At 36.3% G+C, this 13,799-nt stretch overlaps 1 pseudogene; it reads right to left on the bottom strand.

The window, feature by feature from the left end:
• Positions 1 to 4,109: 4,109 nt before the first annotated feature.
• LOC116633618 lies at positions 4,110 to 6,495 on the bottom strand (annotated as a pseudogene).
• Between the last annotated feature and the right edge of the window lie 7,304 nt (positions 6,496 to 13,799).

Genomic DNA, 13,799 nt, shown 5'->3' with positions numbered 1-13,799 from the left:
GTTACAAAATGGGAGTAAATAGGACCCCAGGGAATTCACTGGTCTTATTAATACTCCTTTGCTCAATAGATGTGGCCAATGGAAAATTACTTCTATTAAGACAGTACAGAATTAGACCCAGATAATTCAGGAAAAACATAGTTTTAGGTCACCCCTGCTCCAGGAAATAACCTATTTTTTCAGGTTTCCAGCAAAGTATAAAAAGAACATAGAACAAATCATTGACAAAAAAAAAAAAAAATCACAACAAAACAAAATATAGTTATATTAAGTCAGGATAAGCCACAGATGTGTGGCTCTGGGGAGCAGAAGAGTTAAAAACACCTGCTATGTTTGAAGTTATTTCGTTTTATTTTGTTATGTCTTAAGTTAATTTTTGTTTCTCTCTTTTCCCAACCACTGGGCCCAAAGATTTAGAAGTAGTCAAGAACCTTAAAAAATTGAGTCAACGCTACAAGAATAAGTTAGCTATGGTACTTTGTGAATCTTATTTTAGAAAGGTGCACTTTTTTTTACCTTAAGGAAGGATCTATATCTATATACATAGATGTATATATCACTCACTACACACATAGACACATTTATTTATATATAATACATTCTTTATAATATATATTTGTATTTACAGATACTCATAAAGCACAAATATATGTGTATTATATATATATATATATATATATATATATATTCCATATATATTTATATTTTAATTCAAGTTTTAGCCTGAAGTCTAGAAAAAACAATAGAATGGGGGCTCTGGGTATCTTATTTTCTTTCTTCACTATGAAATATTTTATAAAATGCACTCCTTAGAACACTTTAGGTAAACAATATAAGACTAAGAGAGATTTTAAACACCAGACTAAAATATATATATATACTAATCATATTTTACTGAAATTAAATAAAGCTTAAAATAATATTTGTTCATCAATTTTTTCTTAAGTTTGAATTGAATAATGTTTTCACCTAAATGTCAACTCTGAATTTTCAATATTTGTAGAGTATTGTGCTAAGAAAGCTTCTGATATCACAACCAGGCTCATCATCAAAATATGAAAAAAAATCAATGTTAGTCATAGGCTATGAAGGGAGCAAGAGTACATTTTTCCAGGTATTTATGATTCTTGTTTTTAAGTTTATTGTTATTATTTATAGTTATATTATATGATATTTTTAACCCCAAACTGAGGCTGAATGTAAATGATGTACAACCAGATCTGAGTATACTTCTGTTACCTCAAATAGTGGGAAATTCTGATTAAAGTTAACACCTTAATAATAATAATAATTGTGCGCAGTCCTTTTAGGATGTAATAAGTTAATTGGAACTTTGAACTTTCATTCAAATGGATTAATAAATAAGACAAATTTCCTTAAAGCTGAGGTTCCGTTGTTCAGGAAGTATATTTATAATAATACAATTATATTTTAAAAGTTGCTATGGGTCAGCCCATAATTTATAGTGATTGTACTGATGGTTATGAAAACATATAAGAGGGGGCGCCTGGGTGGCTCAGTCGTTAAGTGTCTGCCTTTGGCTCACGTCATGATCCCAGGGTCCTGGGATTGAGCCCTGTGTCAGGCTCCTTGTTCAGTGGGAAGCCTGCTTCTCCCTCTTCTGTTCCCCCTGCTTGTGTTCCCTCTCTGGCTGTCTCTGTCTCTGTCAAATAAATAAAATCTTAAAAAAAAATACAATGAAAGATGTTTCGGGATATTTTACTTACTAACCTCAATGATTTATATTTGTGTATTTTTTTTTTTTTTTACTTCCTAAATGGTTTGAACAACTGTCAAACTATGTTAAAAATACAATAGGTGGTTAAAAGGTAATAAGTAAATGAATTAATGAATGAATAAATAAATAAACAACAAAAAACCTCATCAATGAGTCCCGAAGTTGCATTTGAAACCTAAGCATTATTTCTTATCATTTAAGAGTCAGAGGGAAATTATCAATGAGTATTTGTATTGAGTATATATTCTGAGTTTAATAATGTACTTTTAGTAAAATGACATATGTTAGTTTTCCAATATTTAATAAATACAAATATTGACATGTATAAATATATACATATAGTCATAAATATTATACATATATAAATGTGTACATATAAATACACACATATAAAAACATATATATACCCACATACACACACATTGTTAAGGGGTTGTTTTTAGCTTTCGTCTATTTCAAGCAGTGCTGCTGCAACATATACCGAGAATGGAATTACTGAATACTTAATGCTAGTAGAGGAAGCCATAGAGTTTTCCAAGCCATTTGTGCTGACTTGTTCTACCATCATTAGCATATAAGAGTTCTAGTTACTTCACATCTTGGACAACACATGCTATTGTCAGTCTTTTTCATTTTATTTGTTCTAGTGGTTCTACACATATAATTAGGTAAGATGAGGTCCTACTGGTTTAGGGTGTCTCTTAACCCATTATGCCTGGTCCTTTTAAAGGGAAACATTTGGACGCAGATGAATATACACATGGGAGACTGCCAAGTGAAGACGAAGACAGATCAGTTTGATGACGCAGAAGCCAAGGAACACTAAAGATTGCTAACACACCACCAGAATCTAGAGAAGAAACAGGGAACAGATTTCTCCTCACAGGCCTCAGAACAAACCAATACTGCCGACACCTTGATCTAGGCTTTCTAGCTTCCAGAACTGTGAGATAATGCATTACTTTTGTTGAGCCCACTCAGTTCATGGTGTTTTGTTTCAATAGCCCAAGCAGACTAATACACTGTCCTTTCTTGTTGACTTGTTTTTTTTTTTAAAGATTTTATTTATTTATTTGACAGAGAGAGACATAGCGAGAGAGGGAACACAAGCAGGGGGAGTGGGAGAGGGAGAAGCAGGCTTCCCGCTGAGCAGGGAGCCCAATGCGGGGCTTGATCCCAGGACCCTGGGATCATGACCTGAGCCGAAGGCAGACGCTTAACGACTGAGCCACCCAGGCGCCCCTTTCTTGTTGACTTGTAAGAGTACTGTATATATACTGGCTATGAGTTCTTTGTCAGTAATACGAACTGTAAATTAGTCTGTGACTTCCTTATTCATTCTCTTAATGGTATCTTTTGATGAATAAAATTTGTTTAAATTAATGTAGGTCAAATTACACTTTTTGTCTTCATGTCCTGTTTAAAAAATACTTGCTTACCTCAATATCATGAAGATCATAAATATCAAGATATTTTTTCTTCTAGATAGTATTGTTATATCTTTCATATTTAAGTGTACAATATGTCTGGAATTAATTTTTGTGAATTCAGTGATATAATTAGGTATGTGTTATCCAGGTTATTAAAGTGATTTTATTATTTTATATACTCTCATTCAGAATACTTTTCCACTACGTTTCATTGGGTTGAAAATACAGAATAAATGCACCTGTTGAAGGTGACTTAAAGCATTTTGAAAGCAATCTTTTGCTAATGGTTAATGAACTGTCCTAGGGATGAATACTATTCATTAAAAGATCTGTGAAATAATTTACACTTGATTGTTATAAAATAGTTGCATAGGGTTGCATTTGTCATTTTTATTTGGCAAAGTCATTCAGTTTGAAAATTAACAAACATTTATTAATTGCCTTCTGTTTCTGTTTGTCATGTACTTTAACCAAATATTTTCATGTAATACTCAGAAATGTTAAAATGTGATTTTTTAATACTAAAAAACTTTTAATAGACATCGAGTTTTATATTTTTAAGTAACTAAATCTAATAATTAAAAAAAAAAAAAACAGGTTTACTAAAACGGGACCAAAAGACAGTACAAAAGATGTTATACATCCAAAACATGACGCTCCTCATCACCAACACCTGAGCGCCACAGCCCTGACAGAACTCAGGAACTGAGAATCCAAACTACCTACACACTTTAGGTTTTGTTTCCTTAATTTTAAGGGTTTTTAAAATGCTACCCCCAGCCTTGGGCTGTGGGACCCGGTCAGCGGCACTTCTGGCCCAGCGTCCTCTGTTTTCGCGCCGCCTGGGGCTCCCTCGTGCGCCGCAGCCCTCAGCACGAGTTGGCGGTGTAGGCGAAGGAAGGCTTTGAAGCCACCTGTAAGGCACTGGTTAGCCGGTGAGTCTATGGTGCGGGTTGGCCTGCTGGACCCCTGAGCCCATGGAGGAGCTGAAGCCGCCTCAGACCGCGGTGCGGCTCCCTCTGGAGCCAGGTCTGGTAAGCCCAGAGTTTGAGCTGAGTTCGTCTCGTGCTTTCTGGTTTTCTTTAATTTCCTCCATGAGTTAAGGAAATAAGTCACAAAACATTTTGTCTTTTGAGTGAAACGTTAAACTTCGGGCTGCCAGCAGGGAAGTGTCAAGTCTCTCCACTGGCCGGGGTGGGGCCCTTCTGGGTCATGAAACTAAGGAGGTGAGGACGGTGGAGACCGACCAGACAGTGTTCCACATGTCTGGGTGGAAATCTGTGATGGAAAGACAGCGCGCATTGCACTTAAATCTTCCATCGGGTGTTGTATAAATTCTAGGAGGTTTAAAAAGATATTCTCTGGAAAAAAAAAAAAAAAATTAGTTGTCTATGATAATAGCCACCTTCATGATGAGTCAATCATGTCCGGGCCTCGGGCCACATAAGTGCCATCCAAGAATATGGGAAGGCGGGGAGCTCAGGACATGCGTAAGGCACCAGGTCTCTCTTAATTCGAAGGCAGTCCTGCTCCAGTCTCTGGGTCACTGTTGTTGGAGCTCTCTGATTGCTACCGTTGCTTGTCTCTCCTGGTTGTGGCGTGTGGGCCGCGGCCTCGCTCAGGCTCGGGGTGATGGAGGCAGGCGCTGGGTGCGCGAGACCTGAGCGGCTGTGGGAGGGGTGCGCTGCACCTGCACCAGCCCGCAGCCCACCGCCGCCTCAGAGCTGCTGTCTCAGGATTCGTATTTTTGCAAGTGGCTATCCGACTGACCCACTCCCAAAAACAAACTATTCCCCACTTCACTGCATATTAACTTTTTAATGACAGACTATTGGGTACTTTATCGTATTCCCCTTGTTTGTCTATTCCTGAACTAATGGTATACTATCATATTTATTATATATTTATAATTCATCTTTATACCTGGGAATAAAGGTTCTTCAGCTTTTTTATACTTCTGCCAAGATGGCACAGCTCTTCTTGAATCTTTATTTTTCTTTCTTTTTTTTTTTAAGATTTTATTTATTTATTTGACAGAGAGAGACACAGCCAGAGAGGGAACACAAGCAGGGGGAGTGGGAGAGGGAGAAGCAGGCTTCCCGCGGAGCAGGGAGCCCGATGGGGGTCTCCATCCCAGGAGCCTGGGACCATGACCTGAGCCGAAGGCAGACGCCTAACGACTGAGCCACCCAGGTGCCCCAAATCTTTATTTTTCATATAAATTTTGGAAACAGCTAATTTTGCTAAGGTACCTGCTGGGATTTATACTGGGATTGCTTTGAATCAATATATTAATTAGGAGAAAATTTATATGTTTACCATGTTGATTTTCCCAAACCCAGAACCTGGATTAGTGTATTTATTGAGATCTTTAATTAATGTTATTCACATTTTGTAGCTTTTAAGGGAGGACTGTTGTTCCTCCTCTGTTAGATTTATTACTATGTACTTCGTTTCTTTTGCAGGAAATATTATCTTTTATCTTTTATTTCCTAATTGTTTTTCCTCATATATAGAACTTGATTTTTGTATATTGCCATTGCTAAGTTCCATGCTTATGATTTGTATATAATTTGTTCATTTACATATATATAATCACATATATAGATACACAATCATATTATTTGTGAATGAAATAGTTTTATTAATTGCCCTTCAATCTTTATTCCACATTAAAAAAAATTTGTCTTGGGGCGCCTGGGTGGCTCAGTTGGTTGAGCGACTGCCTTCAGCTCAGGTCATGACCCTGGAGTCCCAGGATCGAGTCCCACATCGGGCTCCCTGCTCAGCAGGGAGTCTGCTTCTCCCTCTGACTCTCCCCCCTCTCATGTTCTCTCTCTCATTCTCTCTCTCTCAAATAAATAAATAAAATCTTAAAATAAATAAATAAATAAATAAATAAATAATTTGTCTTATTGCACTGGCTATAATTTCAGAATGATGTTGGTAGACTACAGTATCATTTTTTAAATAGCCATAAAATGTTCTCAGATAAAAACCCATATAATTCTTTTTAAATAAGCATCCTTTCATTTTCTTTCCTTACAGTGCAGTCACTCAAAATAGCACAGTTAGTATCCCTTGTTCCTTACTTCTCAATCATTTTACCACCACACACATACTGACTTTATCCTATTTCAGTGACTCTGCCAAATGCCATCCATCATTCTCTCCAATTGTGTAATTTTCATTTCACTTCTCTGTTGTAACTATAATCCTTTTGAGAATCTTTATTGCCTTCTGTGAAGCCATGCTTTTACCATGTTTCTGAGTTTTAGTTCTTAGGAGAGGAATTTCAGGATGAGGAAGGCTTATGTTTCTGGCCATCGGGAGTTTCTTATTTGACCGTTTTAACTTATCTAAGCCTAATTTCTTTATTTTGACATGAGATAGTATATGCGTACAAGATATTTTTAGGAAAGTTGTGTGAAGGGCCTATTAGATGGCCAGGCACATGATAGATGAGTACTTTTATTTCTTTGAAGTGTCTACTTCTATTTTTGTACACCTTAATATTAGAGTTTCCTATAGGTTTCATTGAGAGCTTTGTTCTCATTCCAATCATTATTCTTGAGTGATAGGATTTTATTAATGTCTTTTAAAATTCAGCTTGAGCTTTTCCTCCTTCACACTTCCTAAGCAAATCTAACTTAAATTTTCTTTATTTGTGCTCTCATGTTATTCTCACATATTACTTTGTATACTGTAATAACATATACTTCCTATTTTCTCAAACTTGTTAATTTGTTTTTTGAAAGGAAAAATCAATCTTGCCATTTGCAACGACGTGGATGGAACTGGAGGGTATTATGTTGAGCGAAATAAGTCAAACAGAGAAAGACATGTATCATATGACCTCACTGATATGAGGAATTCTTAATCTCAGGAAACAAACTGAGGGTTGCTGGAGTGGGGGGTGGGGTGGGAGGGATGGGGTGACTGGGTGATGGACACTGGGGAGGGTATGTGTTCTGGTAAGCGCTGTGAATTGTGCAAGACTGTTGAATCTCAGATCTGTACCTCTGAAACAAATAATGCAATATATGTTAAGAAAGAAAAAAAGAAGAAGAAGAATGTAGCAGGAGGGGAAGAATGAAGGGGGGGAAATCGGAGGGGGAGAAGAACCATGAGAGACAATGGACTCTGAAAAACAAACTGAGGGTTCTAGAGGGGAGGGGGTTGGGAGGATGGGTTAGCCTGGTGATGGGTATTGAGGAGGGCACGTTCTGCATGGAGCACTGGGTGTTATGCACAAACAATGAATCATGGAACACTATATCTAAAACTAATGATGTAATGTATGGGGATTAACATAACAATAAAAAAATTAAAAAAAAAAAAGAAAGGAAAAATCACACTTCTTTTCTTTTCTTGAGGATTTTGGGACTTGAGGTTTTATCAAGCCATTCAGTCTTCCATTTGCAGATTATTTTATTTATTTATTTACTTATTTATTTATTTGTTACTAAATTTTGCAGATTATCACTTATGTATATGACTGCTTACCTTTATACAAGACTTTCACTGTTATTATTCACTTGTAAGTATATTAGGAAACACATAAGTTATCCAGAAAATTTTAGAAGAGGACTAGTATATACACAGATAATGGAATTATCATTTATGTGTATTTCCTACTCTGTGCTCCTCCATTTCTAATGAGATTTCTTTCCAAATTTGCTTTTCAAACAATGCTGCATTGAATCTTTGTTTCCCTATGGCACTCTTGATGGGTTTGGCAATGAGCACTTTAAATCATACCAGTTATTCAGGAAATTATCTCTTAAGTATTTAGGAAATTTATGATCCCACCAGCAGTTTATTAGTACTTCTTTTCCATTTTCCCTCATGCTGGCCAAAACATGGGATTTTGGGGTGCCTGGGTGGCTCAGTCGTTAAGTGTTTGCCTTCAGCTCAGGTCATGATCCCGGGGTCCTGGGATCGAGCCCCGCATCGGGCTCCCTGCTCCACGGGAGGCCTGCTTCTCCTTCTCCCACTCCCCCTGCTTGTGTTCCCTCTCTGGCTGTCTCTCCCTCTGTCAAATAAATAAAATCTTAAAAAAAAAAAAAATATGAGATTTTGAGAGTACCTAATATTTACTAATTTAATAGAATAAACGGTCATCACAGTTGTAGTTAAATCATATATTCATTAGCCTCTGTTTTTTCCTCTTCTGCTAATTCTCCTTTTTTGTTGTTTGTTGTTCTTGTTTGTCTTTTTCTTTTTGATATATGGTTGTTTTTAAATTTTGTATTTAAATTAGCTACTTGTTGTCTTATATGTGACTATCTTTCCCCAGTTCTTTATTTTTTAACATTACTCATTATGCTTTTGACATCACAGAGATTTAAAAATTTTAATAGTGCCTAATTCTGATATGCAATGTGATGTAGCAAACTTTCCCTTTAATTTTTGAAAAATTCTTGTAGGATCATATAATAAGTTATCTGTCATATTAAATGGTACTTTTCCTTGGTTTTTGTAAATATAAATTCTTTGCTACTGTTGATTTATTTGAATGCTATTATTTTTATATTTGATACAGTTACTCTGCTAAAGACATCTTAGCTGAGGAAGAGTGAATATTGATTTTCTTGGATTTTTGGCATCATTATGTAATTTTTAAGAAAATCACCTTTTCTTTTCATTTTTTGCTTTTTCTTCCTCAACTTTTTGGTTATATTTCTTTGGCTAAGACTTTTAGTACTTTGCTGATTGTAAGCTATAATAGTGTGCAAACTGGTATTTTGCTTACAGTAAAGGAAATTACTACATTTTTCCCCCTTCAGTATGATGTTGCTTTGATTCTTGGCAGAGAGGTTTATCAAGTTGCTAGGATTTATCATAATTGGTACATTTTTATCAGATGTCTTTTCTGGATCTACTCTGAGTTTTTCTTTTTATCTTCAAGCTGTTAATGTGGTGATTTACAATGATAATTTTTCAATACTAACCCATTCTTGCATTCCTAAGGCAAATTATACTAGATAATGAGTTTAACAGCTTTCAATTTTTACTCTTTGTCCAAGTTATTTGTATAATACATAGGCTTATCTCTGTCCCTGATATTTTCCTAAAATTAAAATTTGATAATTTGTGGAACACCTATGTTTTCAGAGGGAAAGTTTTTGACTATTGATTTGATTTGTAAAAGACTATTTCTTTTTTAGAGTTTCTTGTTATTCTTAAATCACTCCTGTACTCTTGGGTAACTGTATTACTTTTCTGTTTCTGCCTAGCAAGTTGGCACAAATTTACTGGGTTACAACATCAGACCTTTTTATCTCCTTTTCCACTGGTGAAGAATCTGAGTATAGCTCACCTGGGTTCTCTGCTCAAGGCATCCAAAGTCTGCAGTTAAGGAATCTGCAGAGATGTATTCTCATTAGGGGCTGAACTGGGAAAAAGATTAGTTTTCAAGCGACCTTGGTGGTTGGCAAAACCTATTTCCTTGTTGATAAAGAACTTACAGCAGCTTGCTTCTTCACTACCACTTGGGAGAAAATCTCTCACCTCAGGGAAAGTCCCTGTCCCTTCTTTAAGAACTTTAACTTGTAAATCAGGTCTATCCAAGCTAATCTTTTGATTTAACTCAATATCAACAGATTTGGGACTTTAATTACATCTGCAACATTTACTTTTTCTGTATTTTTCTGGTTACAAACAAATCATGGGTTGCACTTGTACGTAAGGGAGGGGAATATATAAGGGTGTGGCTTATTATAGGTAACCTTAGGGTGTGTCCACCACAAAATATGCCCTTATAAAAATGATTTCCTAGGGTGTGTGGAGAAGTGTCCCATTTTTATATGCCTAATATAACTGAATTCTTCTTTCCCTTTGTTTTTCATCGGTCTTGCTACTGGTTGGTATATTTATTAAGAGTTTCCAAGTCTTGGATTTTTGGCTTAGTTGATATGGTCATTTTTACAAGTAAACTGGAACATAATTATGAGAGTGCAGAGTTCTACTCACATAGAACATTTCAGTTCCTGATTCAGATAACTTTTAATAGAATTTATTTTTTAGAGCAGTTTTAGGTTCACAGAAAAATTGAGCAGGAAGAACAGAGAGTTGCTATATATGCCCTGACCCCACTTCCATGCAAACTCCCCCACTATCAACATCCTGAGCTACCATGGTACATTTGTTACACATGATGCACTTGCATTAACATGTTACCATGAAAGTCCATAGTTTACATTAGGGTTCACTCTTGGTGTTATACATTCTATGGGTTTTGGCAAATGTGTAATGACATTTATCTACCATTATAGTATCATAAAGAATAGTTTCATTGTCCTAGAAATTCTTTGTGCTCCCTGCCCTGGCCTCTCTGGCAACTGCTGATCTTGTTATTGTACCCGTAGTTTTATCTTCCTCAGAATGTCCTATAGCTGGAATTATACAGTAGGCAGTATGTTCAGATTGGCATCTTTCACTTAGTAATATGCCTTTAAGTTTCCTCCATGTCTTTTCATGGCTTGGTAGTTCATGTCTTTTGAGCAGTGAATAACGTCTGCTATGTGGATGTACCAGTTTATTTATCTCTGTGTATTTACTTGCTAAAGGACATCTTTGTTGCTTCCCAGTTTCAGCAACTAGGTAAACATTTGCTTGCAGGTTTTTGTGTGGACATAATTTTTCAATTCCTTTGGATAAATATCAAGAAGTGTGATTGCTGGACTATAGGGTGAGATTGTTTGGTTTTGTAAGAATCCACCAATGGTCTTCCATAGAGGCTGTACCATTTTGCACTGCCACTAGTAACAGAAGAGAGTTCCTGTTGTTCCACATCCTCACCAACATTTGGTGTTGTGAATGTTACACATTTTGGTTATTCTAGCAGCTCTGTAGAGGTATCTCATTGTTGTATGAATTTGCATTTATCTGATGACAAATGGTGTGGAACATCTTTTCTTATGCTTATTTGCCTGCCATCTGTAGGTCTTTTGTGAGATGTCTTTTCAGGGTTTTTAGCTTTTTTTTTTTTTTTTAATCAGTCTGTTCATTTTCCTAATATGGGTTTTAAGATTTCCTTGGGTATTTTGGAAAATGGTCCTTTATCCAAATATGTGTCTTTTGCACACATTTTTCCCAGTGTGTGGCTTGTCTTCACTTTCTCTTGACTGTCTTTCTCAGAGCAGAAGTTTTGATTTTAATGAAGTCCAGCTTATCAATTATTTCTGTCATGGATCAGGCCTCTGGTATTATATGAAAAAAGTCATCATCATGCTCAAGGTCATTTAATTTTCTCTGTTATCTTTAGGAGTTTTAGAGTTTTGTGTTTTATATTCACCAGTGGGATCTATTTCATTTTTTTTTTTTTAAAGATTTTATTTATTTATTTGACAGAGAGATAGAGAGAGAGCACAAGTAGGCAGAGTGGCAGGCAGAGGGAGAGGGAGAAGCAGGCTCTCCGCTGAGCAGGGAGCCAGACGTGGGGCTCGATCCCAGGACCCCAGGATCATGACCTGAGCCGAAGGCAGCCGCTTAACCGACTGAGCCACCCAGGCGCCCCAAGGATCTATTTCAGATTAATATATGTGAAAGGTTTAAGGTCTGTGGCTAGAATCATTCTTTTGCTTGTGGATGTCCAGTTGTTCCAACACCATTTTCTGAAGTGACTCTCTTTTCTCTGTTGTATTACCTTTGCTCCTTTGCAAAGATTAGTTGGCTATACGTATGTGGGTCTATTTCTGGGTTCTCTGTTCTGTTCCATTGATGTATTTATGTATTCTTTCACTGGTACTATAATGTCTTGGCTACTATAGCTTTATAGTAAGTGAGTCTGGAAATCAGATAGTGTCAGTCCTCCAACTTTATTCTCCTCCTTCAGTGTTGAGTTGACTATTCTGGGTCTTTTGATATTCAAATATTTTTTTCCTTCAACTTTATTGAGATAAAATTGACATATAACATTGTGTAAATTTAAGATTTACAACATAATTGATTTGATACACTTTTATATTACAATATGATTGCCACCTTAGTGACAAAACTAATGCCTCCATCAGGTCGCATAATTACCATTTCTTTTTTGTGGTGAGAATATTTAAGATCTACTCTGTTAGCAACTTTCAAATATATAGTATGGTATTGTTACCTGTAATCACAATGCAGTGCTTTAGATCCCCAGAATTTATTCATTATTAACTGGTAGTTTGTCCTCTTTGACCAGCACCTCCTTATTTCCCTCCCCTGAATTATTCTACTCTTTTTTTACTTTTTTTCTAAGAGTGTGGTTTTTTGAGATTCCACATATAAGTGATATCTTACAGTATTTGTCTTTCTCTGGCTGACCTATTTCACTTAGCATAATGTCCTCAAGGTATCATCTGTGTTGTTGCAAATGGCAGGATTTTATTCTTTCTCATGATTTGATAATATTCCATTGTATACAGTGGTTCCCCCCCCCATTACGTGGGGAGGGATATGTTCCAAAACTCCCAATGGATGCCTGAAACCACAAATAGTATCAAATTCTATATATACTATGTTATTGTCTATACATATGTACCTACAATAAAGTTTTATTTGTAAATTAGGCATGGTAAGGGGTTAATGACAATAACTACAGTAAAATAGAACAATTATACCAATGTACTATAATAAGATGTGGTCTTTTCTCTCTCTTCCTCCCAAATATCTTATTATACTCTATTCACCCTTCCTTTTGTGGTGATGTGAAATGATAAAATGCCTATGTGATGAGATGAAGTGAGATGAATGACACAGGCATTGTGATGTGGCATTAGGCAATTATTGACCTTCTGACAATACATCAGAAGGAAGATCATCTGCTTCTGAACTGCAGTTGACTGTAAGGAACTGTAACTGCACAAAGTGAAACTGTGGTAGTGGGGGGGACTACTGTATATATACATCTTTACCCATTCACCCATTGACATTCACTTTGGTTGGTTCCATCTTGGCTATTATGAATAATGCTGTAATAAATATGGACTTGCAGATATCTCTTCAATATACTGTTTTCATTTCTTTTGGACCTATATCCAGAGGTATGATAGCTAGATCATATGGTAGTTTTATTTTTAACTCTGTGAAGAACCTCCATACTATGTTCCACAGTGGCTGTACCAATTTACTTTCCCACCAACAGTGAACAAGAGTTCCCTTTTCTCCACATTTTCTTGCAAACATTTGCTATCTATTGTCTTTTTACTTACAGTCATTCTAACAGGTGTGATGTGATATCTTATCTCATTGTGATTTTAATTTGCATTCCCCTCAGGATTGCATCCCCTCAGGATATGGTGTTCAGCATATTTTCATGTACTTGTTGGCCATTTGGATGTCTTCAGAAAAATGTCTATTCAGTTTCTCTGCCCATTTTTAATTGGATCATTTAAGGGTTTTATTGTTGTTAGTGATTTATATGAGTTCTTTTTTTTTTTTTTAAAGATTTTATTTATTTATTTGACAGAAAGAGACACAGTGAGAGAGGGAACACAAGTAGGGGGAGTGGGAGAGGGAGAAGCAGGCCTCCCGTGGAGCCGGGAGCCTGATGCAGGGCTGGATCCCAGAACCCCGGGATCATGACCTGAGCGGAAGGCAGATGCCTAACAAATGAGTCATCCAGGCGCCCCAGTGAGTTCTTTATATATTTT

Source organism: Phoca vitulina, unplaced genomic scaffold (genome assembly GCF_004348235.1).
Source record: "Phoca vitulina isolate PV1807 unplaced genomic scaffold, GSC_HSeal_1.0 scaffold8, whole genome shotgun sequence".
In the NCBI taxonomy this organism is placed as follows: Eukaryota; Metazoa; Chordata; class Mammalia; order Carnivora; family Phocidae; genus Phoca; species Phoca vitulina.
Note: the sequence above shows the minus strand (reverse complement) of the source record. Positions and strands in the feature narration are given on the sequence as shown.